Source organism: Acinonyx jubatus, chromosome D4 (genome assembly GCF_027475565.1).
Source record: "Acinonyx jubatus isolate Ajub_Pintada_27869175 chromosome D4, VMU_Ajub_asm_v1.0, whole genome shotgun sequence".
NCBI classification, from domain to species: domain Eukaryota; kingdom Metazoa; phylum Chordata; class Mammalia; order Carnivora; family Felidae; genus Acinonyx; species Acinonyx jubatus.
The window spans coordinates 70692873-70718750 of NC_069391.1; the positions used below are offsets into that span (position 1 = coordinate 70692873).

At 39.2% G+C, this 25878-nt stretch overlaps 1 long non-coding RNA gene across 1 annotated transcript; it reads right to left on the reverse strand.

Moving 5' to 3' along the window:
* Nucleotides 1-14182: 14182 nt before the first annotated feature.
* LOC113596145 (uncharacterized) lies at nt 14183-23485 on the reverse strand. Its single transcript, XR_003416871.2, has 3 exons — nt 23200-23485; nt 18775-18859; nt 14183-14323 (listed from the first exon to the last, which is right to left on the reverse strand). It is a non-coding gene; the product is annotated as an uncharacterized LOC113596145 (long non-coding RNA).
* Nucleotides 23486-25878: the final 2393 nt, after the last annotated feature.

The window sequence follows — 25878 nt, forward strand, 5'->3', positions numbered from 1 at the left end:
GTATGTATGCCATCCCTCCAGCCATCTTCATGTGTGGGCTCATTAGCATATTCCAAATTTGAGACTCTCCACAGAGATTGCAGATTTAGGCCCACGTAAACCTGGAGCTGAAGATGACTGTTGGCCATGGTGTGGGAAGAACTTGCCTGGGAATAAAGCTAACATGAAGAAAAGCAAAGCTGAGCAGTGGAGAGAGCCTGGTTCTGAGAATATTATTTGGATACCAGGGTTCTGCCAGCCTGCAGCCAAACTTGCTCTTGGTCTTCTCAGTTTCATAAGCCAACCATTCCCTCTTTTTCAATGAAGCCAGTTTGAGTTTGTCATTTGTCATTGAAAGACTCCTGTCTGATGCATTTTTTGGTATCTCTTTGCCATGTTCAAAACATCTTCAAGGCTTGCATAAGATTGTAAGATCAGATATTCCCTGGGATGCCCTCATATCTTCTTCTTTTCTTTAATATTTTTAATGTTTATTTATTTATTTTTGAGAGAGAGAAAGAGTGAGAGATAGCAAGAGAGAGCACAAGTAGGGGAGGGGCAGAGAGAGACACACAGAATGTGAAGCAGGCTCCGGGCTCTGCACCATCAGTGCAGACCCCGATGTGGGCCTCAAACCTATGAACTGTGAGATCATGACCTGAGCTGAAGTCGGACGCTTAACTGACTGAGCCACCCAGGCACCCCACATCTTCTTATATTTTTATTTTATTACCCTTTTATTTACTATTATACTTTCTACTTAAAAAAAAAATTTTTTTTTGAGAGAGTGCAAGCTGGGGAGAGGGAGAGAGAATCTTACGCAGGCTCCACACTGGGTGTAGAGCCCAGTGTAGGGCTCCGTCTCACAACTGTGAGATTACGATCTGAGTTGAAATCAAGAGTTGGATGTTTAACCAACTGAGCCACTTGAAACCCTACTATTCTACTTTCAACAGAGATTTATTGAGCATTAGCATAAAAGGAGATATATAAAAAAATAAGATTATTTTTACTTTGAGGGAATAATATTTACAGAAAGCCTTCTATTTAGGGAATTTTTTTGTAATTTTATCTTCTTTAATCTTTACATTAGTCTGTGAGATGAATAATACTACTTGCCTTTTATAGATAGGGTAACTGAGGATCAAAGAGGATCAGAGGTTATAAAATTATTCAGATGCATGATCCCACAGTTTGATCATTTGGACTCTAATTTGAACATTTTCTTTCTTTGTTCTTCCAACGCAGTCTGCCTTGCATTATGTATTTTTTTTTTTTTTTTGGTCTTCTCCAGTAGGCTCTAGATTCCTTAAGGGTAGGGACTGCAGCTTACTTATTTTTCCATCAACTACACATAGTCTCTTGATGATAAGTATTTTTTGGGGTGACTTGATAGATGAGTGAACCACAGCTGAATGAATAATTTGTGTCCTCTGAATCCAAGCCAGAATTCATAGCTCCAGATTCAAATGAGCTAGAAATGCCAAAATGCTATTTCTGAGGCTCAGAGAATTCTACACCTGTGTAGCCATTTACTTCCTCCGAAGCGTCACCCCATCATGGGAGCATGTGTGGAGCCCTCAGGACTCAGAATCAGTAAAGGTTTACCATTAAGCAAATGATGTTTCAACCTCAGGACCACTCACTTGCAAGGTCATTTGTATGAAATTTGTAAAAGTAAAATATTTTAAACATATTGTTTAGAATCATGGTCTTTTTCCATTCCAACACTCCTTCCACTGTTCTTTCCTTTGCATAGGGTGGTATTGGAATGGCCATATGTGTTGAGAATCTAATGAAGAAGAAACTGAATTGAGGATATGTGCAGTCTGGAGTTAGTGAGATGTGTTTATGTGGTTCATAGTCACTTTTAGAAGGACATAGTGAATGTTTATTTAGAATGAGGGTTAGGCTAGGTGTCCTGCTGTGGGAATGGCTTCCAGGAACGTCCCTACAGCCCACTGTGCCAGTTGAGTCAGTGTTTTGCCATGAAGGTGTGAGGAAGGAGTGGTCTTGCCCTGTGAACATAACATCTCAGAGCCCAGCACTGTAAGGGTGTGAGTAGTGGAGAGAAAAAAATTGAAACATAGTCAGAAACTAATAAGGACAATTTGTTCAGTCCTCAGCTCTTAGTAGAAAATTTGCTTCTCATCGAAGCCTAGTAAATGAAAGTTCTTTCCTCTCAGGAATATAGCCTGATAATGTAACATATACAGTTATAAAAACACCATAATTTTTTTCCCCATTGTGATGGGAATTGAAGAAAATACAAAATTGGTATAGGGCCTTGCAAAGGACCCATGGGAATGAGGGGCCCTGAAGCTGAAGCTTCATCTGCTTCATGGTAAATCTGCTTCTGAAAATGCTTTTCAGAATTGTTGTATGAAGAGATGGTCAAGGATGCAAACAAAAAATTTTAGGGAGAAATATTAGTCCGGTGCATCAGAAAGTTACAGATGTCAGTTTTTTTAACATATTTTATGAATTTTGTGATATTTTCCACTTTAAAAAAATGATTATGTGTTGTGACTTTTTTTCATTCTAAAGAAATACTAAGTATTCTTTGTGCTAAAGAGCACCTCCCTCTCTCTGACAAAAATGTAAAAGCTCCAGGCCTGCAGAATCTGGATTTGCCCCTGCTGAGAGTAGTTATCAAATGACTTTAGTTTGGTCATTTCCCCAAACACTTGTGAAATTCAGCTCACCGTATTTCACATCCTTCTGGAGAAGTATTCACTTTCCATTTTCTTCAGGGACAGGGAAGGCTGCATGTTTGTGATGTATGTGTTTACAAATTCTAAAGTGGCAGGATTCCTCTTGCTTTCTAACTGTGCAGTAATTTCTTTGGATTCTGTGTAATAATCTCAGCTTCAGGATCTTGGAGAGCACCATTTTTTGCCATTGAGTAGTACACAAGACAAGACTTTCTGGCTTAGCATAAAATATCGAAATTGTGTATTGTAGTGGAGTACTAGTAGCTACAATTTATGCACAAATAGGCCAAGGCCCAGGGAAAAAATTGCTTTACCCAGGTTCATGAGATAATGAATATCAGAGCTGCAATTACAATTTTCCAACTCCCCAACTGTACATGCAATTTGCAGGTTTACAGTCCTGTACAAAAAACCAACAGAGAACACAGATGGGCTTCTAACCCCTGCTAATGAGAGCATCACTCTTCATTGCTGGGATAATTAAGCAAATATTTAGTGGTCAGAAACCCACCCAGACTTTAAATAAAATCAGTCAAACCCCAGTCCCTTGGGAGATGTTGGTTTTGTAGTTTTTTGTTTTTTTTTTAAACTCTGAAGTGTAACTGTGTGTGTGTGTGTGTGTGTGTGTGTGTGTGTGTGTGTTGTGTCTAGTTCCTATTTTTATGATTTAAACCAGAGGAGAGTTAGTCCCAAGTACACTGTGCCCGCTGAAAAGCCAAATTCCCCAGAAAGACTATGCTTCTGACACTCAAAAGGCACCAGGTCAGGAGAGCATTTTCTCTGTTGATTGCTCCTTTTTTTCTTCAGAACTTTCCTTCTTCCTCACAGAATTAGACCCTTTAAGTAAATTGCAAACAGTTCCCCCTGTGTGAAGCAGTGTCTAGCCTAACACACTACCTGACACAATCGTTGACATTTCTTGTGTAAATAACAGCAGCTGGATTCAGCACTTTCAAGAATGAAAGTTGAAAAAATAATGAACTGCTTTTTTCCCCAAAGATAAAAGCACACTATATGTTCCAGAAATTATAAGGGTATAAAGTAAAAAGAGGAGCAAATTAATATACAACTATTGCTTATTTTTGTTATAACACATCCATTTGACCTTTTTACTCCAGATTTTCCTTACTCAACTATACCTTTTTCTCCATAGAGTTTATCACCTTTGAATAAACTATAGAATGTATTTATTTATTGTGAATATAGTTTATTATCTGTCTCTGCCTGCTAGAATGTGAGATCTAAGGGGACAAGAATTTTTATCTGGGTGTATCCCAAACACCTAAGGTAGCACCTGGCGTAAAATAGGAACTCAAGAAGTAGTTGACTGTGTACTATGTTTCAGCACTTGGAGAGCAAAAAATGAATATAATATTATACTTTCCTCTGAGAAGCTTTATTACTTTTTCTATGGATTGAAATTCCAGAATATTGGCATTAAGTATTTATACCATCTTTTCGTATCTTTCCTGTTAGAACCTTGATTTGTTTGAGATGGCAATATGTGTTGTGGAAACAATCCATTGTCTAGCCTTTCCTGCAGCTTTTTTCTCAGTTCTGGCCGGCCAGCAAGACCTAAGTTAAGTTCTGTTAGGGATATTGAGGAAAGTCTTGTTTTCTTGATACAGACATATCATTTTCCTCTTTGTCACTTGTTTCTTCTGTGTGTCTGAAATATAGATGTGATGCTGGGAGGTATGGCTGCCATATAGAGACCATGAGGATGAAAGCAAAATGCTAAAGATGGCAGCATGAAAAGATAATAATAGAGCAGGATGGCCTACTCCTCAACTTGTCACTAGAGGAAAATAAAGCCCTATTTGCTTAACCTTTTTTATGTGGATCTACGTTACATTGAACCCCAAAACAATCCTACAAAATACACCGATATCAAATTGCGACTTGACTATTTTTAGTATTTTCCATAATCCCAGTCTTTCAGAGAACTAATAAGTCCATTGGGTAAATTCTACATTTTGGTGTCTTCCTATCCTGGAGCCAGGGAGTTTCAGAAATAGAGGGGGAAGAAAGAAGACTGGAGTGGAGAGGATTGCTCTATGGCCTGCTGCAAGGAAAACACTTAACAGATAGATCTAGATTCATTAAAAAGCTAGATGACAAGCTGTCTGCTCTTTAGCAAGCAACCACTTTTTAGCAGAGGCTATTTGTTTTCCTCTCCCTTGTGGCACTAGATTATTGTATTGTAGATTTATTGCTATCTGTGTGCAGGGAGTTGGTAGAGATACTGAAAATTCAGATAATAGAGCTGAATCATTTGGAGATCTTTTGTGCTAATATAAGTGGTTGTTGCAACTCAGCAAAAGTATATGATATACATGTATGCTTGAGTGTGCAAGGGAGTGTGAGAGCATCCTCCTTGCATCTGGAAACTAGCCTGTAATAGTTTTCTCTTTAACTCAGCCAGAATAATTATTCCCACCAGTGACTGTTACTCTGATATTTGCACAATAGTAAGTGTTATTTATTTATTTTTGGTAGATTAGCTGGAAGCACCACACACACACACACACACACACACACACACACACACACACAAATATCCCCCTTATATCTGGGAAATGCACATGCCTCTGTTATGGATTTTCAGATTTGGTATTGCGTTTTTTTGTTTGTTTGTTTTGGATATAAAGGTAATCCTATAAAGAGAAACTTACAGTTCCCTTCTGCAAAGAACATTTAGTAACATGAGCTGTAGACGTGCTGTTTTTTTTTTTTTTTTGTAAGATGCTATCTTATTATAGAAAATCTCTTTTTAAACCTTTTTAAAATTTAAGATGGCAATTTCCTATGCTTCATTCATCAAAAAGAAACCATTCAGTTATTTCTCTGTTTTTCTACCTCTGCAGGAGTGCTCTGCCACTATGCTCTTTTGAGGAAATTTGTCTTATGAGGAGAAAAATGAAAGGAAAGAGATAAGAAACAATAAGGGTGCTTCAGTTCTGGTCAGTTTTGTCTAGCCTAGAAACTGCCAAGTTCCCCTAGAAAAAGAACTCTAATTGCAGTTTAAATGACTTCTTATTCTTGGATTCTTCTTCGCCTTTTTTTTTTTATTATTTAAGAAATTGATTGCCAATTTCAAATATATTTTTTATCTCATTATATTTTTTAATGAAAATTTGAAGATAAACAAAATTGATTTATTCCACAATAAAACTCAAAAATTCTGTCACTAACCAGAAACATGTCCAGGGAAGAAGTATTACCTTAATTGTCTCCTGGGAGTCATTTCGGTATTTAAAAATAAAGATCGAGCTTACTTCCACTCTCTCCACCCCAATATTTATACATCCATTTCTCTTTATCAGTAGAGTCCTGGAACCCAGAGTAAAGATGGCATACACAGCTAGGTCAGGTCATATGAGTAAGTCGTGGCCAGAATTGTTGTGTACAACTTCTGGGAAATGGAAGTGATATGTCTTTCTCCTGTTCTCTTTCATTCATGGCATGTGAATGTGATGACTTGACCACTTGAAGGAATTTTTTCTTCAATGTGTATTTTCTTGGGAGTCACACAGCCAGAGGGGAATTCTTTTATCATACCCAAATAAATGGGGTTTGTGGTTAGAAATTCTCAAGGCATCATTTCTTTTTTTTTTTTTTCTATTTCATCTAAAGCCAAAGCCAAAGCTCAGTGAGGCATATATTCCCAGAATCTCCCTCTGTAAAGTGCATGGAGTGTTTTTTCCCTCTGTCCTCTGAGAGTGTGTGTATTTGGTAAGGGGGTGGAGGTGTGGGGAACTTTATACCCAAGCTTCTCAGACTGACCTGTTCTCATGCTAGAACTGGGGTGCGGCCCAGGGAAGAATGAGTTATAAGCCTCTTGAAGATTTTTAGATAATCCTAAGGCAAGTTCTTTCTTTACTGCTTGCTTACTGTTCTGGATTCACAGTTTTCATCTCTGGCCTCCAATCCATCCTTGTATTTTCCTGCTAGCGAAGCCATGCATTCAAATGACATTTTAAATATTTTATTCAGCATTTTAGCTCTGCCTGGAGGGATGAATCTGCCATGTTGCTGGAAACAGAATTCCAAATTCTGTTTGTTTCATCTTCAAAAAATAATGCTTACTTAATTACTTTATATTCATCTGCATTACTTCTGTTATTTTCCCTCATTTCTTATGGTAGACACTGAGCTGTGGGTTTCCCTTCATTTCCTTCTTTCCTTTTCTTCTTCCATTCCTTTTTTTCTTTTAATTTTTCATTTTGTTTTCTTTCCTCCTCTCTCATTCTTTCCTCCTCCTTTTCTTTCCTCTCCCTTTCCTTCTCTTTTTTTTCTTTCTCAATCCTTCTTCCTTTTTGAAGGAATCCCTGGCTCTAGAGCCCAATGTAGCAATGGATTTTAAGGAAGAAGTAAAAGAATCACTATTTACTTCCACATTTATTAAGTGCCTACTGTGTGTCAGGCACTGTGCTAGGAACTGATGCTTTATGGATGAATAAGGACCTGCTTTCAAATACCCAGTTGTGTGGGGGTGATGGTACCGTGTGGAGAGCTGTTAGGGAGAATTACACAGTGCGAAGTGAACACAGAATATGCAGAAGGTTTCCTGAAGGAGGCCATCATTAAGGATAATCTGTACATGGGAGTTCCTCTTTGAGAGACCTCATATGAGCTAATACTGTAGGAGAGGAGTGCATAAAGGAGTCTAGTCCCTGGAACTGGAGTTCTGTCTGGGAAACAAACACTATGTTATTATTGCTTATGTTACCTGTGCATGAGACTTTTTTTTTAGTCTTGAAAATCACAATACATTTTTCCTGTGGCAGTGGAGTTAAGCAATCGCATCTAGGAAGAATAGGAGGAATCTTCTGCTTTTGCATGGGTGGATAAAATGCTCAGGGAGCTCCAAATTCAAGAAACAGAGTCCCAGTGAGTCAGGGGATATCCTTTTTATCTCAAAGGAGAAAATAACTGCCCATGGTTTCTTTACAGTCACAGCTTGGTGACCTCAAATAATGCTTTGCAAAAGAGTAGGCACAGACCATTACAAAATGTATTTTGTTGTACTCCGATACTGAACATACCTTAATTGAGATGGGTGAAATAATGACCTAGAGATAGGATCATTTCTACAGGTTCATTTTCCAGTTACCATAATGTAAAGTGAAATTCTCACTTTGTTAAAATGCACTCTATTAGGATCATGCTTTGCACTAGTATCCCAAGACATGTAAATTTTTGTACAAAAGTAGAAAGTGAGAAAGCAGACCATGCAAAGAACAGGCTGATGGACATTTTTCGGTCTGTGTCCTGCCTCTTTCCTTGGGTACACAGATCGGCTAGCCCAGGGCCCTGCAGATAACATACTGCGTGTGCTCTTGGTTGTAGATCACAGCTGAACAAACTGCTCTGGAGTGTGAAAGGTCAGCACAGTGTAAACAGAAATCAGCAGTGACCTATGGAGTCGTCTCAAGACATAATAAATACCGTCTTCATGGTCCTTCCCACCTTCTGCTGATTCAGGTATTCTCTAGCACCATGTGGCTTGTCTCTGGAGCAATATTTCAAATCCAGCAGACCATTGCATTTGGAGCAGATTTTCTACCTATGCTTTTAATTTTGGCAAAATAACTTTTAGCTCCTTCTGAAAATGTAATCATACAGGGAGCTTCACTGAGAAAGAATAAAATACTTTTGAAAACACTTCATTAGCTTTTGCTATCATTAGTTTTGCTAGTCTGGAAGAACTTCTCCTAGGTTTAGGGGATAAAAATGAATTTTTTTTCAATCCAGAATAGAATTTTGTGGCAGAATCATTAACTTTTCTTCTTCTTGAAATCCCCCAGTGACCACTTACTGTTCTGTACCCCTTTATTGAGGGGCATCCAGGCCAGTATTACCTCTTGCCAGAGTAGGTGTGGGCTCACATTCATCCTTTTCCCTTCCCTGGGACAGCCGCAAATCAGTCAGGAGAGGCTGTACTAGTCCTTGCCCGTGTTCGGTAAAAAGATTCTCTCAGATTGTGCTTTGCCTTCAGCTAGCTCATACTCACCTGTGGAGGTTTTTAAAGACAGAGTTGCTCACCTGGACCTGAGGTACCTGGATCTAGTGCGAGTAGATCATTCACTATGTTTCCTGTGTATTCCAGGGCAAAGTTTAGGGAGGCTGTGTGAATGTATGTGAGAATGCTTCCAATTCCCATCATATGCAAGATTCATGTAGATTTGTCTAACGGGATAGCCTTGCAGAAGACCTAAAGCCACTCATAGAATAATACAGTCTGACACTGTGCTGGTAGACATAAGTATAGAGGGTGATAGGAGGGAAAACTTCCCTCTGCTCCAAGCCAAACCAAACAGAAAGCCCAATCCATAACCTACAATAACTTAACCCAGATGGTCGTATTTTCTTTAGACTGCAAACCATTCCCAGTGAATTCATTAGTTTCAGTGTTTCTTCTTTTCTATTCTTGTAGTTAACATTTTGGCTTGCCAAATTCTAGCCATCCAAGAACAGGAGAGATCAGATGCTTCAGATTAAACAGTTCAAAGTCAGTGACATTTGGTTAAAATAAATAAATGGAACAAAATGGACTGCAGACTCACAGGTCCAAAAGCTAAAACTCGTTGACTGAGACTTAGTGCTATTAGATGGTTGGTTTTACTCAGAAGTCAAGAGCTCATGAAAAATAAAACCAATAACCACAGCACCAAAGAGAAAGTGGGGATATTATGTTGAAGGAATGGTGCATTCTCACCTGCTGTGTGGCATCATTTTAAGCCCTGGCAACATTTCCAAGTGAAATAAAACAACAAAAACAATTAGAAACTAAAACAGGGGGTGAGAATATGTTGGTCATTTATATCTTCAACTTGGGGGGTTGTGATTACTCAGGGTAGAAAATTGGATGAAAAGGAACAAAGTTAAAAGTTAAAGAGGACTAAAGAATTAAGAATAAAGTTAAAGTCTGGTTTAGAGAATTATGTGCATATATTTGTATTCTAGCAATTTTTCATCCTGTATTCGATGCATTTAAAAATGAAAAACAAGGGCTCGTGACTGGATAAAAATAACTTCAAAACCTATTATCCGTCATTTTTACCCTACACTCTTTTGATTTTCAAACTCCTCACCTTGCTTGGCAAATTAAGATCTTCTTAGCCTACTCTGAATACTATTTCTTCTTTGACCTTCATGTCCACCCTGTATATTTGAAGCTGCCCATGCTCATCTCCCTTTATGTCCTCACAGCACTCCTTAAATCTAGCACCTGCCTAATTTTTTTCCCAATTTAGAAGATTCAACTTATTCTTCAATAGAAAAGGAAACATACCTCTCCCTGGACATCTAGCCACCATCCTGCACATGTCCACATGGTCTTTGTTGGGATATGTACTTTACAAGGGTAAGACCACGGTGTTTGGTAAGCTTGTATGGTCCTTCTTCTATGCCACAACCCATACGGGCACTCAGTAAATGTCGAATCGAAGTGAATTGTGTTCCAGTGCATTTATTGGCAAATGTACTTCGGTAGGTCAAGATGCATCTCTTTTAGCAGTGCTCAGTGGTTTTCTTTTTGAATGTGTTCCTGACTAGGCCAGAGTTGTTGGATGTCTCTGAAAATTGTTCACAGCTTGCTAAACAAGGAAGCAGCATGATTGTATTATTGCATTGCAGACATGTCTCAGGTTTACACATCAAGGAAATTCCATTTTACTTTACAAATGGTTGTTCTTTCTCTTTTGTTCTCATTTCTTCCTCCTCCATTCCCTTCTTCCTCCCTCCGTCCCTCCCTTCCTTCCCTTCTTCCTCCCTTCATCATCTCTTCCTTATCCCTCCCCTTTCTTTCTTTTACTTTCTTTTTAACAAAGCCCTCTTATGAAACTCAGACATTATTTATAACGGGATCAACAGCAGTGAAGGGCTGTCTTTTTCAGCCTGGCAAAGCTGGACAAATGCATTTCCAGAAGCCTGGCCTCATACTTCCATCGAGGAAGGTGTCAACAAGTATGAGCTGAGTCAGGCAGGCCCAGCTTGGGGCTCTGCTTGGGGATGGCATTGGCTCCAACAGTGGGAACACTGAGTTCCTAGCTTCAGGCTTTCAGTTCTCTCTATAGCTTAATGGCTCACAGCCCTTTTATGAGACAGCTGGATAACAATGTGCTTTTATGATAGCCTGATCCTTTTTTCCCCTTTTAAATCTCAAGCTGTACTGTATAAGACATTCTGTCTCCTATCGTTCCTTCAACAAGGCCTGAATAGCCAAGGCAAGTGCTCCTGAAGCACTTGTTTATTTCCTTGGATTTTTTCCCCCCACAATAAAAGAATAAGGGGAAAAGTAAGGTCCTGGATGTGAAAGGTGGCTGGTAAAGGCCTCTGTGTGAGGTTCTTGGCGAGATAATCTCATTCTAAAGATCTGGGTGACTGGAATTTCTTTTCCTCCCATCCCCCGCAGACATCCCCCTCCCCAACAACCTTCTAATACAAATCCTTAAGCATTAAGTCAGGCGGAAAATGAGTCTACTCTACATTTATCTTCCTGAATGGCAGTCAACTCCCGCTTAATCTTTCAACATATATTTGTTCAATGGATCAACAGATTGTGTAAGCAGCATGACGGTTGGGTTTAGAAATGTGTCTGCTCATGTTTGGTTTGTGCTGAACCATTGACCATTCTGTTTGTGAATCCATCATAAATTATATCTCTGAGTTACCTAGCACTAGGGATGGGGACAGAGGACAGTGCTCATACAGGCGGAAAGACTTTTAGTCACTGCCATTTTCCAGTATTGAGAATGCTGACTTGTTTTATTTTGGAATGCTTTTTAATATTTTCAAACTAGAAAACCTCAAATTTAATTCCATCCTCTTTTCCCAGAGATGTCTTTTACATATTCTTTTACATATTCTTCTTACGTATTCTTTCCCTATTGAAACAAAGTAGGTTTGAAAGCACAGAGTAATTAATAAAATAGTGTAATATATTAATAAGAAGGTTAAGAATTAAAAACCTGTGACCCTCTGGACATACTGGTTCAAACCACGGCTCCTTAAAAACCAGAGGAGTTTGTATGATAAAAGATTGAGAGATCAATCAGTCAATTCATCACACAAGTGATTTGACCTTTTTTTTTTTTAAAATGAATTGTCAATTTCATTAAATTTTCAAATTGTTATCCAACCAGTCAACCAGATTACTTTGTTCCTTCTGCATTAAAGGCAGTGGAAAAGATATAAAAAGGCAGGCAAATTTCCTGACTTCAGTAATTTAAATCAAGTTGGAAGAGTAATGTGTATGTTTTTTTTAAAGGTATTATGAGGATTCCTAAATAAAAATGAGGGGATGATGGGGCGCCTGGGTGGCTCAGTCACTTGAGCATCTGACTTCAGCTCAGGTCATGATCTCACAGTTTGTGAGTTTGAGCGCCACATCGGGCTCTGTGCTGACAGCTCAGAGCCTGGAGCCTCCTTCGGGTTCTGTGTCTCCCTCTCTCTCTGTTCCTCCCCTGCTCACACTCTGTCTCTCTCTCAAAATAAATAAAGATTAAAAAAAAATTTTTTTTAAATGAGGGGATGAGAAAGTTTGTGTTGTAATAGTGTAGCTTGTGTACAAGAAGGAGTAATTTGCAGGGAAGTTTTATTTATTTGAAAACTGTTCAGCAGTATTTATAGAACACAGAATTTTGGGAGCACCAAATGTATAATGCACAGTAAGGTAGATTTACTTGATGCTTAAGACTGAAATAGGAAGAGTGGAAGTAGATGTGTGGATGAGGAAAGGAAGTTGATGTTAGCCGTCATGCACTCGTCAAGCCCAACTCTTGTCCAAGCTAGGCCTGAGGTGGGGAGCTGCAAGAAGAGCTGCAGGTTCTCGTGAGTGGGTTTTTGCATGTCAGAGTGCACGCTTGTTAGCTAAGAGACATTTCCTTAAATTTTAAGTGTCACATTCTTGCATTTCAAAATGGAGGCATAATCATACTATGAAATAATCAAGGTGGAATGCTACTTATAACAGTAAATAATATATTATTTCTTAAAACCTATTGATGTTACATTGTAAGTATTTAGTCATCTCTGTGCTTCTGTTGCCATACTGACTTCCTCTACCAATTCTGTGAGCTTGGGAAAGCGTTGTTACCCTCATTAGTATGGGAAGGAACCTGCAAGTTCTGGTAGACAAGCACCCAAGGTCATGGAGCTAGTTAAAGGGAGATTTGGCACCAGTGCCTCCTGATTCCTACCTCTGGGCTTTATCCTCTTGTATTCAGCATCCTTTAAAAATAATTTTTTTAATGTTTATTTTTTGAGAGAGAGAGAGAGAGAGAGCCCGCGAGAGTCAGCAAGCGTGAGTGTGGGGGGTGGGCAGAGAGAAAGGGAGACAAAGAATCTGAAGCAAGCTCCAGGCTCTGAGCTGTCAGCACAGAGCCCGATGGGGGGCTCAGACCACGAACTGTGATCATGACCTGAGTCGAAGTTGGATGCTTAACCAACTGAGCCACCCAGGTGCTCCGTAGCATCCTTTGATTAAGTTTCACAATGAAGGGTAAGAAGTGTGATTTGAAAACTCATCTGTTGATTCTGTTTTTCTGCTGGGAAATACTAACCAGTGTTTTTCTTTATCTCACGATTTGTTTTAATTTTTTTTAACGTTTTATGTTTAATTTATTTTTGAAAGACAGAGACAGAGCTATCAATACTGAGCCTGACGTGGGGCTTGAACTCATGAATTGTGAGGTCATGACGTGAGCTGAAGTCAGATGCTTAACTGACTGAGCCACCCAGGTGCCCCAGCTCAGGATATGTTTTAATATTTATAGGTGAATTAATCTGTAGATGCCAAGACAATTTTTTTTGTAAATGGAGATAACCTGTTATGGTGATTCAGTACTGACTGATGTCTCCACACATGTTGAATGTGGAGCAACAGTAAGAGAATACATCATATCCAATAAACAAAATACCAACAGAAAGTCCTTTAGGAGCCACTGAATTATGAGACATTCAGGCTTTGGAGTGTTTTCCCAGATTCGATGGCATTGAAAGGCAAAGAGAAGCTGCGGTATTAGACTTAAAATTGGTAGTGATGGTTTTCCTTGATTTCAGAAGGAAAAACTCACTGAAAGCAGTCCAAGAAAGGAGCAAGGAATTCTTATGAGGTTTCATGGGGTCTATCAGGAAATAGAGCCAGTAGAGGGGCCTTACAAGTCCTGTTGCTGGGAAGACATGGAAACCATGACCTTTCCTTGACTAATGTAGATTTAGGCAAACTTTGGGTTAGGTAACTACCCTGGGTCCAATCACCTGAGGGACTCAGGGTGTTGCACATCACTGTGTCTATTCAGAAGAGGGTATGGACAGAACTAGCAATGGTCTGTGTCTTTCATTAAGAGTATTCTATTTATTCTGTTTACCTTACCCTACAGCTAATGGACTCAGTAGACTCTAAATCTTTCCCCCAATTTGATTAGGGTTGATCTGATTATTTATAATTGTTGAGAAGCATAACAGCATTTTGTTTGCACTGCAGTTTATTATGCAATATTTGATTTCCTCTAAAAACAGAGGGAAATTGTAATATTCAAAATGACTGTATCAGTCAATAGCAGGGACAGAAATTTGAATTCTGTATATTCTGGCCATATGGACTATGGTTATCCCAGTGTTTCCTAATAGAAGAAAAGAAAAAAAAATCATTAATTATTTAGGTATATCTGGTAAACATAGACCCTTTACTAATAAGGGCCAGAGGAAATATATGAGCTCAGTTTTATCCTTCTTCACAGAGATGTTTCTGAAACAGTGCTGCTTTGATTTGGCCTTCTGTGTCCTCTCACATTTCAGGGCAGGAGTTTCCATCATGTAGCATGAAAACTCTGGAATCCTTGAAACCTTTCCAGGTTGATGTTATGGGCGACTGAACTCTGTCTCCCCCAGATCCAGGTATTAAATCAGTAACTCTCAATGTAACTGTATTTGGAGACAGGGACTTTAAGGAGGTAATTAAGGTTAAAGGAGGTTGTAAGGGTAGGGCCCTAACCTGATAGGACTGATGTCCTTATAAGAAGAGGAGAGTCACCAGGGAACTCTCTGTCTCCATATGCACACAGAGGAAAGGCCATGTGACAATAAGGCAGGAAGGCAGCCAGCTACAAGCCAGGAGGAGAGGTCTTAGTAGAAACCAGCCCTGCCAGCACCTTGCTCTTGGAATTCCAGCCTCCAGAACTGTGAGAAAATAAGTTTCTGTTGTTAGGCCACCCAGTCAGTTATTCTGTTATGGCAGTCTGAGGAGTCTAACACAGATTTTTTTATAGATGAGGAAGCTGAACTGCAGACAGATGAGGTAACAAGGTATGAAGTGGCAAAAACAGAATTTGAAACAGCCCCTTCTGAATCCATGATGATGGCCTTTCTCCTACCTCTTCTGCCTGTTTAATTGCCCCTAAAACTTTAAGTGTTGAAAGCTGTTAGTGGTGTGAAATTTATAGGGGGGAGTCAAAAAGTTTGGAAGTAATGAAATGCTGGCTGAAACTAGAGGCAGAACCTGACCGTCTCCTGGTTGTGATGAGGCAGCTAAGGGAACACCCTGAAGACTGTGCTCCAGGCAGACTCATGGCGCTGAGTCATCCTAAGGTCCTTCCGAGGGAAGTGGAGAAAGGGGGCCATTGTAATTGTCAACTGGAAATGGAATTGGGAAAGGTGGGAGCAAGACTGCAAACTGCATGCTCTCTCATCTTTGTACTCAGGCTGGACATAACCAGACCACTTGGAGCCGTCCAAGAAAGTAGATCTCACATAGAGGGGGTTAATACTTGAGTAGAATCGGCTTCAACATTCACTGTTAAGGAGATTTTGAAATGCTGCCAGTTAATTTAACAAGTCTGCCTTAAAAAAAAAATCACATGGGTTTACTTAGCCTTCATTTGTATTTGCTAAGCAAAGCTTATCAGCACATTTCCTCTTAATTTTTTATCTTCTTCGTACAATGTTCAGTGTTGAATTTCATCAGTATTTTCTTTTTATCCTTGAATGATGGAAACCTCTGATATTTTTCCCTTTCCTCTTTAGAGAGAAGAGGAACATTTAGAATTTGCCCCGGAGATACAGTGTCTTCCAAATATTAGCTCAGGGAATAGAAAGGCTCTGAGTTGCCATGTGCTGTTGTTTGCTGGAATAAATAATCATATAAAGGCCTTGCTCTTTTCGCTCCTTTCTCTTTCAGCAGAGTTCAAACCAGGGTTATTTGCAGGTATTCTCTTGAATCCAGTTGGAAGACTGTGAATATCTTGGCTTTTCAATCTTGCTTTTGCTTTTTCTTTTCCATCACCACATTCCTTTTTATTTCTTTCTAGGTTCTTGACCTTATTTCTTTATTTCCTTCAAATAATAGGAACTCTTTAGTGTGTGAGTGTACGTGTGTGTGTGTGTGTGTATTATCAACCAAGAAGAAGAGGCTGTAAAGCAACCAGAGCATTTATTTTGGGTCCTAGGGATTGCGATCCAGAAATTAAAAATTGAAAGTGTGCCCCAAATTACAAGCAGGAAGTGTAGATTTATAAAAGCAAAACCCACAAGATTACATAACTTATTTTGAAGGAATTATGATTAGTGCTGACAAAGTTAAACTGTTTGTCTAATACAAGATTGGCTATTTAGCTAACAGGTATTACATGACCTCTATTTCAGTCCAGAGTAGAGTCATATCCTCCAGAAGGTGGTCTAGGTGCAATGGACGAAAGTCAAAAGTCTGTAGTGTCCCCAAAATTGAAACAGGAGATATGCATAGGCCTTTCTTCCTCAATATCCTTCAGACCCTGTTTTGAATGACTCTGTTAGCAATTATTACTTCACTTTAGAATGTTCTTTCATAGTGTTTATGTGTGTGTATGTAGATGTATGTATCTGTGTCTGTGTGTTGGGGGAGGGGTGGGTATGTGGTGTTTTTTCTTTTCTTTTTTCTTTTTTTAATTTAAATACAAGTTAGTTAACATATAGTATAATAATGATTTCAGGAATAGAATTTAGTGATTCATCACTTAAATATAACACACAGTGCTCATTCCAAAAATTGTCCTCCTTGATGCCCCTTGCCCATTTAACCCATCCCCCCTCCCAGCTCCCCACCAGCAACCCTCAGTTTGTTCTCTGTATTTGAGAGTCTCTTATGGTTTGTCTCCCTCTCTGTTTTTATATTATTTTTGCTTCCCTTCCCTTATGTTCATCTGTTTTGTATCTTAAATTCCACATATGAGTGAAATCACAAGATATTTAATGTCTTTCTCTGACTTATTTCACTTAGCGTGATATACTACAGTTCCATCCACATTGTTGCAAGTGGCAATATTTCATTCTTTTTGATTGCTGAGTAATATTCCAGTGTGTGTGTGTGTGTGTGTGTGTGTGTGTGTGTATAACATCTTCTTTATCCATTCATTAGTCGATGGACATTTGGGCTCTTTCCATACTTTGGCTGTTGTTGATAGCACTGCTATAAACATTGGGGTGCATGTGCCCCTTCAAAACAGCACTACTCTATCCTTTGGATAAACACCTAGTAGTGCAATTGCTGGGTTGTAGGGTAGTTCTATTTTTAATATTTTGAGGAACCTCCACTGTTTTCCAGATTGGCTGCACCAGTTTGCATTTCCACCAGCAGTGCAAAAGGGTTCCTCTTTCTCTGCATCCTCACCAAAATCTGTTGTTGCCTGAATTGTTCATGTTAGCCATTGTGACAGGTGTGAGGTGGTATCTCATTGTGGTTTTGATTTGTATTTCCCTGATAATGAGTGATGTTGAGCAGTTTTTCATGTGTCTTGTTAGCCATATGGATGTATTTTTTGGAAAGTGTCTATTCATGTCTTTTGCCCGTGGATTATTTGTTTGTTGGGTGTTGAGTTTGATAATTTCTTTATAGATTTTGGATACTAACCCTTTATCTGATAGGTTATTTGCAAATATCTTCTCCCATTCCGTTGGTTGCCTTTTAGTTTTGTTGATTGTTTCCTTCACTGTGCAGAAGCTTTTTCTCTTGATGAGGTCCCAATAGTTCATTTTTGCTTTTGTTTCTCTTGCCTCCACAGACACATAAGAAGTTGCTGTGGCCGAGGTCAAGGAGGTTATTGCCTGTTTTCTCCTTCAGGATTTTGATGGCTTCCTGTCTTACATTTAGGTCTTTCATCCTAAATGTAAGTTTATTTTTGTGTATGGTGTAAGAAAGTGGTCCAGGTTCATTCTTCTGCATGTCGCTGTCCAGTTTTCCCAACACCATTTGCTGAAGAGACTTTTTTCCATTGGATATTCTTTCATGCGTTGTCAAAGATTAGTTGGCTATACATTTGTGGGTCCATTTCTGGGTTTTCTATTCTGTTGCATTGACCCGTGTGTCTGTTTTTGTGCCAGTACCATACTGTCTTGGTGATTACAGCTTTGTAATATAGCTTGAAGTCTGGGATTGTGATGCCTCCTGCTTTGGTTTTCTTTTTCAGGATTGCTTTGGCTATTTGGGGTCTTTTCTGGTTCCATTCAAATTTTAGGATTGTTTCATCTACCTCTGTGAAGAATGCTGGTGTTGTTTTGATAGGGATTGCTATGTTTTTTTTTCCTTTAAAAGCAACACTGATGGTACTATTGTTAAATTCCCAAGGCTTTGCCATCCGTAATTATAATTGTTAAGTATTGTTACACTAGAAGTCAAATAAATGAATGAACTACGAGATACATATTGAATACAAATAAGGATCTTAAATATCAATTCCCCACATCTATTGCTGTTTAGAAAGTGAAATGTATAAAATGCACTGAGATGCCTCCAGGAATATGGGTTATGACACTCTGGGCTGTTTTCTCCAGTGTTCACTCATGCACCTGCTTTTAAAAACAGGTATTTGTTTTTCTGTTTTGAAAGAGTAAACACCTTATAAGCTGAAAGTCATCAAAATTCTGCCTTTCCCTATTCATCATACATTACATTTGCCAAGCACAGATTAAGGCAGATTATTAACCTACTCAATTACAAGAGAACTCCTATGGAAGTGTCTATTACAACCACATTAATATCTCATTAGTTCATCATGTTAATGTTATTACAGTGGTTACCAAAGGGATTGGTACTGAATGGTACCTAATTTTGAAGGGTTGTTGCCCCAAGCATCATTTAAGAGGGAGGCTCAAGAGTAGAGGTGGAAATCTTCTTCCTGTCTTCTTCCCTAAAAGAAGAAAAGAAAAGAAAAAAGAACAAATGAATAATCCTGGCAAAACATGCTGCAGAGGCTCAATGAGACTCAAGATATAAATCTATTTTGACAGGTGTAGTCATTATTCTTATCATCTAGGATAGCATTATTCTTTTGTTTTAATGGCAGAGATAGCAGGAAGACAAAATTTGCTTTCATGTGAATGCACCAAAATGTAACAATTAGCTAGCAAAATTAAATTATTACTAATGATGATAATAGCATGTCTGTATCTTTACAATGAACGTGTAGCTCTACTTATTTACATCTTCCCCCAGAGGAGTTCAAGTAGATTTACAGAAGTTAAACCACTCCCACTTCTCCATTCATTTGCATACATAAAAAGAAATAAAGCATAAAAGCTGATTGTGTCATTTTATAAGGAAAATTATGTTTCTGCAGTTTCATGCCTTTGATTTAGTTGGTCCTTCTCCACATTTGGAAGGTTTGTGCAGCCATAAGGTCAGTGGCACCAAGGCTGGAGTCTAGACTACATGACCTGGGGTGAGTATTAATTGCTGTATGCCCAGGGTCTTTGGCCCTGGTGGGGGAGCAGATGACGGTGGGGGGTGTCCCAGTCAGCAAATCAGTGCTGGCCTTTAACATAGTTATAAAGAAGTCTGCTGCTGATGCTGTCTTATTTGCTATACTTTCCCCACCTGTGTTTCTACTGTTTGCTTAGACCCCAGAGCTCTCATAGTCTTTTCAATGAAATTTTGGGGTGGTTTGTCACAGTAGTTAACCTTTTGCTTTGCTTCTATTTTCTTAGTAAAAAAAAAAAAGCAAATTATTGGGAGGTTTGCAGAATCAGGAGAAATTATGAGATAGACCTCAAGAAGAGGAGGAGAGTGAATTGTGTCAGAAAATGTTGAATAAGGCTTATCTGATAGTGTTAGGCTCCACTTCAGATTTGCACACACAGTGAATGGTGAGCCATTAGTGTTGCCTCCTGCCACGTTCCACTGCTTGGATGCAGGAACCAGGTCAGACTGGGATGTTTCTGAGTGTGTAAGACAGAAGGAGAGAGATAAAAGAACATAACAGACACATGCAAGGGAAACATTATAATATTGGATTGCGGAATCCAGGGTGAGGAGGCAAATAAGAGTATGTAGTAGACAGTGAAATGTAGGAGCACTCAGTGGGAGGTCCCAATATGGTTAAAGAATTACAGGATCAGGATTGTTGGAGGGATGGGCAAGCACAATAGGAAATGGCGATCTGAATAAAATTCTTGAAATTGAGATTTTGGAGACAGGACGGTTGGTAACAACAAGGACTAGGACATTAGTATGGGAGGCAGTGAAAGGTAGATTACTGCAACAAGAGCAAGTTAATGTGGTAATCTAATCTGATAACACACGTTTCCTTGTCACTGGAGAGTTTTAGAGATTTGGGAAAACAGTTGTTTGAAAATAGAGATAAGGAGCAAGGGGGGGAACCTGGCCTATCTTTTAAGCCTTGTTAAATATTGGGTATGAGAACAAAAATAGCCACTGTTTCAGAGGGCTGCTCTTTTTTTTTTTAAGTTTATTTTTATTTACTTTGGGAGAGACAGAGAGCAGGCAGGAGAGGGACAGAGAACGAGGAGGCAGAATCCCAAGCAGGCTCAGCAACATCAATGCAGAGCCCAGTGTGGGCCTTGAACTCAGTGAGATCATGACCTGAGCCAAAATCAAGAGTCAGATGCTTAACAGAATGAGCCACCCAGGCGCCCTGAAAGGGCTGCTGTTTAAGTGGTGTGTGAAGGCTCCAGCTGCAGCAAGAAGGTGAAGACAACTTCCAGAGAGGAGGTCACCAGCATAGGAGACTTTGGGTTCCAGAGGGCATAGTGCAAAGTATTAAGGAGTCATGGAGGGGTGGGAGGTTGAGTCAGAATAGAGGAGGTATAGGCACGCATGGGGATCGAGTCTGAGTGGTAAGAGATGAATCTGAAGAGTAGAGAGAGTGAGAAAAAATATTGTAGGCCCCTATTTTGGAGTTTGTAGCCATAGCATAATCTAGCAAAAATCAATCAGTGCAGTCCTTTACAGAAAGGGACATATTCTTCTGTTTCCCTTTTTCCCTTTCTCCTTTGTGCTGCTTGGAATATGGATAAAAAGGTTGATGCCCTTAATTAGTTTGGACTGTGAGGTACCTGCTAAAGTTTGCTGAGCTGTAAAAGAAAAGAAACCCAAGTCCTTGGTGACTATGAAGTGGCCACACCTACCATGGTGTAGCTACCTCTGGATTTCTTTTTTGAGACAAATACGCTTCTATCAAATGTAACACAGGAGAGAAAATGATGACAATCCTTCCTTAATTAAAATTGTGGTCAAAGGGGAAGAAAAAGCTAAAATGGGCAACAAGATTGTAAAGAGAGCTAAGCACCCCCTTGCTATAAACGCATGTTTTTCTTCAAATTCTATTTCAAGAAGTTTAAGAAAAACTGGTAAATGAGACTGTTGAGTAATCCTGGCAACCATGAGGTATGCTGGAAGATCAGATATGGGAGAATGCCATTTTGCCATTCCACTTTTCAAAAAGAGGAAGAGAGATTCTGCAAACTATTGAATTATGAGCTTTATTTTATTTCCTGGAGTTCCAAGAAGGGGAAGTGTTTGGGTCATCATTACAGTAACCTCATTTCCTTCTTTGACAGATATATTGGACTATGGTGCCAGGGGAAATGTGGCAGAGTGTACTTTTGAACTAAAGCAAGGCATTTGAAGGGGGCTTTCAGAATGTCTTCATAGATCAATTAGAGGAATATTGGTTGCGTAGAAGATTGAAAGAGTGTATGAAGGGTAGTTCCTATGGGACAACCTGTGGTTTGTTTCTATTTTTTGCTCCCTGCCTTGGTGCCAGCTTCATCATAAAGGTTGGCTCCCCCTTGTGGTTAAAATGTGGCTTCATTAATACTTGCCAGGAGCAGGCAGAGGGTTGCTTCAGAGTCATTCCTCTGAGGTGTCAGGAAGCTTCTTTCCTGGATTGTGACAACAAACCTTTTCCCATGTTGTATTGATTCCAGTTGGATGAGGAGTCCATCCCTGAACCAATTACTCTGCCCAGGGAAAAGGATACTCTGCCTGGCTTAGGGCTGGCTGACTGGCTAGGGGTGGAGTTGGCTTCCTCCAAACACATTGGCTTCAAAGGTGTGATTATGTACCAATCTCTATCTCTGTCTCTGTCTCTGTCTCTGTCTCTGTCTCTATCTAGAGAGAGCTGAGTAGTCAACAAAATTGAGGCAGTGGATTATTTTGTGGGAAAATACAACATTCACTATTCTGGAAAGATTTTGAGAGTAAGATTTTTGAATTCTATAAAGTAAACATTAAAAATTTGATGAGACAGGCATTCTGATAGATCAGGATTACCTTAGCCTCATAATATACTCCAGTTAATCAAATGAGTGAGCCCAAGGAGCAGAATTGTTTATCATTATCCATCTCATGGCAGAGACATGTTAGCCAAAAACTATGATATTTGGTTTAATTAAGGTTAATACTTTTACCTTATTATAATTGACCAATATGTTTATGTTATTTATAATATTAGAAGAGGATTATATTCCCTGTATGGATAAGAATGACAGCCATTCTTTTTTTAAATTGCAGGATGGCATGGATCTAAAATTTGCAACAAATTGCTCAGGTGTAAATTAAAAAAACAAGTGACTGTATTTTCTTGCTGTTTAAAATAGTGGTTTTTTAAAAAAATTATTTTTAGAGAGGAGAGAGAGAGAGCATGAGCAGGGGAGGGGCAGAGAGGGAGGGAGAGAGAGGATACCAAGCAGGCTCTGTGCCACCAGCACAAAGCCCGATGCTGGACTCGCACCCATGAACCATGAGATCATGACCTGAGCCGAAATCAAGAGTTGGACACTTGACTGAGCCACCCAGCCACCCCCATAGAGACATATTTTATTAAAAATGCTTAGAATTGTTCAGTACGTTCTGCTATTTTTAACCAGTTTCTTTGTTACATGAGGCAAAATATACTAATGGTCACTGGTAAAAAGTCCATCTTGAAACTAGCTTATTCCTTATGCTTTATGTTTAACTGAGAAATCAGTGTATGCAATGTATTGAATTGAAAAAGAGACCACAGAATTTAGGTAGATATTGTGTGAAATAACAGATCTGTAGTTTAGGGATGTTGAGAGAAGTGCCTTTTGTAGATAAATCATCCTTTACGGTATGTTCTGCAAGATATAAACCTAAGGTCTTCAAAAAAAATAATTTTGTAAGATGAGATCCTTGTTACTCAAACTGTGTTCTATGGACCAACAAGATCATTATCATGGGGAGTTTGTTAGACCTACACAATCTTACCTCCATCCTAGACCTGCTGAATCTGAATGTGCCTTTTAACAAGATCCCCAAGGGATTCATGTGTTCATTAAAGTTTAATCATGGATTACTGAATCTCAGGGAGGTTTCCATAGTCCACACAATATTGGGGGGCAGGGGCTTATCAGCCAAAGAATTTCTGTTTCTTGCAGGTTCTCTCATAGAACCTCTTCAGATGTATCACAGAATTTTCATTTACAGTGATGACTACATATAATGTTTCCTACTAAAATCTATATTACTTTATTATTATTTTAAATGAGCTATCTCTAGAAGAAAGGCTTTGAGTCTGGATCTGCCACCTCCCAACCATCTGACCTTAAGCAAATTACTTCAGCAGTCAAAGCCTAGTTTTCTCGTCTCTAGGAACTGTAGATTCTAGAATAAATCTTTAGAATATCATCTCTAGATGATATTGATCTTACATGGTTGTGAGGATGAATTGAGGTAACATGGGTAAAACGTTGTAGCCCTGGGCCTGGTACATATAAGGAGCACAGTGAATATTAGTTCCCTTCATCCTTGCTGGAACATGCAGGGTATTGAAACTTTAGAGTTATCTACTGTAAATGATGTAAAGACTACTGAAAGTCTTCCTTTATGGGAGCAAAACTGTAATGTGGTTCCTCTAAAACATTAGATTTTAAACAGCTCTACTTGCCGAGTAAGTGATTTGCAAAATGATATTTAAATAATTGAATAGAATTGAATTGTTTAGTGTGGTCCATCTGGATGCCAAATTGCACTCGCCAAAATGATAATTTGGATTTTAACATAATTGATACTTTACTCTTCTTCCTGAGTCTGATTTATCCACAAGCTTTGCTGTTTCTCTGCTACTTAGCTTTTACTCATTGACTGCTGCTGGGTTCTGCTAAAAAGTCTTCACCTTGCTAAGTTTCCTGGACTTCCCTGCAAACCTTGTTTAATGAGGAGTCAGAGTGGTCTGTTCCCTGGTGTGGCTGGATGCGTTCTGATGAGTTGTTAAGTGATTGGCTGAGAAGCTGCTCCTGAAAGATAGCCTGGGCTGAGATCTGTAAACTCCTTGGACCATCAGTAGTTCTTTACAGTTAAAATGTTACTCTGTTGTGAACTCTCTGACCACATCATCCCAGGATAAGTGAATTGTGAAATGATAGCTAGACTGCATGGCAGTAGTCAAGGCACAGAGGGACCTAAGAGCAATGCACAGGCAAATCCATGTGACAGATGATGTGGCGGCCACTAATGGACCCTCTCTTCATATGGTTTACAGGTCTGCACAATCCCTTCCTACCCAGAGAACTTCATGATGTAGGTTCTCAGTATGTTATTTTATTAATTTTTTTGGTTAAAAAAGTAAAGTATAAAAGAGAACATAACAAATACCCATTATTCCTATCACCCAGAATTAACTGTTAATATCCTATGTAATCATCATTTCCAGCTCATTTCCTTTCCCAACACCACCAAAGGCAACCACCATCCGTAGTTTAATATGTGTCATTATATCTCTCTCCGTATCTGTAACCAATATGGAATATTATTTTGTGAGTGCTTTCTGAAATGTACATAAATGGTATCAAATTATATTCTGAGCATTTCTCCTCTCCCTTCAGCATTATGCTTTTGAGATCCAGCCATGCTAATAGGCCCAGTTCATTCCTGTTTCATTTAACAGTAGTAGAGTTTTCAGTCTTAGAAATAGACTACACTTTACTCATCTCTTTTAAGGATTTGTAGGTTGTGACTAATATCTAGCAGCCATCAGTAGACCTGTGAATGTACTGGCATTTCTGTTCCTACCCTAATGGTTTGCTTGTTTAACTAATGGCTGCTGTCTTCATTAGAGATTAGCACATTAATTGAAACAGTACTTATCCCTCTTGGTAAAGTGATGAATTATATTTTTTTATTCTTTTATCCTCAATGCTGAAAGGCAATGTGTGCACCCTTTGGGGAGCTCAGAAACCCTATGTAAAGGACAGCACATTAAACAGCCCATTTGGTAACAACAGGAGAGTCCACTTATGTGTCCTTTTCTATTTTGTTGGCTCTTGTTAGACACAGACCAGTGAATAGATCATGTCCATGTTTAGGCAGGTCCAAGCTTACTCCAGCCTACACAGCTTGTCTCTCTCTTTGGTGACTAAAGAAGGAGGTTTCTGTGGTTTCTGCCTGTCAAAAAATTTTTTGTTTACCCTTATTAGCAAAGTCAACAGAGTAATGACACTAGGTCTTTGAGGTCATCTTCATGCCATACTGAATGGAGCAGTTATTTTTAGTGGAAACATCATCCTCTATGTAAACAGTTGTTTCCTAGTTGCCTTGAGTCTCTTTATCGTCTGACACCCTTTATTAAGAATGTATTCCAAAGTGTCAAATAAAAATGTAGCTATGTAAAGTTTTCCACTGCAGTTAATGACCCTATATGTTGGATTAGGTTCTAACATCAGGGAGAAGGAGCCTGTAAGCAGGGATGGGAGAGAGAGAGTGTGTGTGTGTGTGTGTGTGTGTGTGTGTGTGTGCGCGCGCGTGTGCACGTGTGCCCTCTCTGATCCATTCAGATCAGGTTTTCCTCTCCATTGCTCTAGTGTAATCCTTCTGGTTAAGTCACTTGTCAACTGTGTATTGCCAGTGATGAAGTTTTTGCGGTGATAGTGGGGTTTGTGGGGTCCAGAG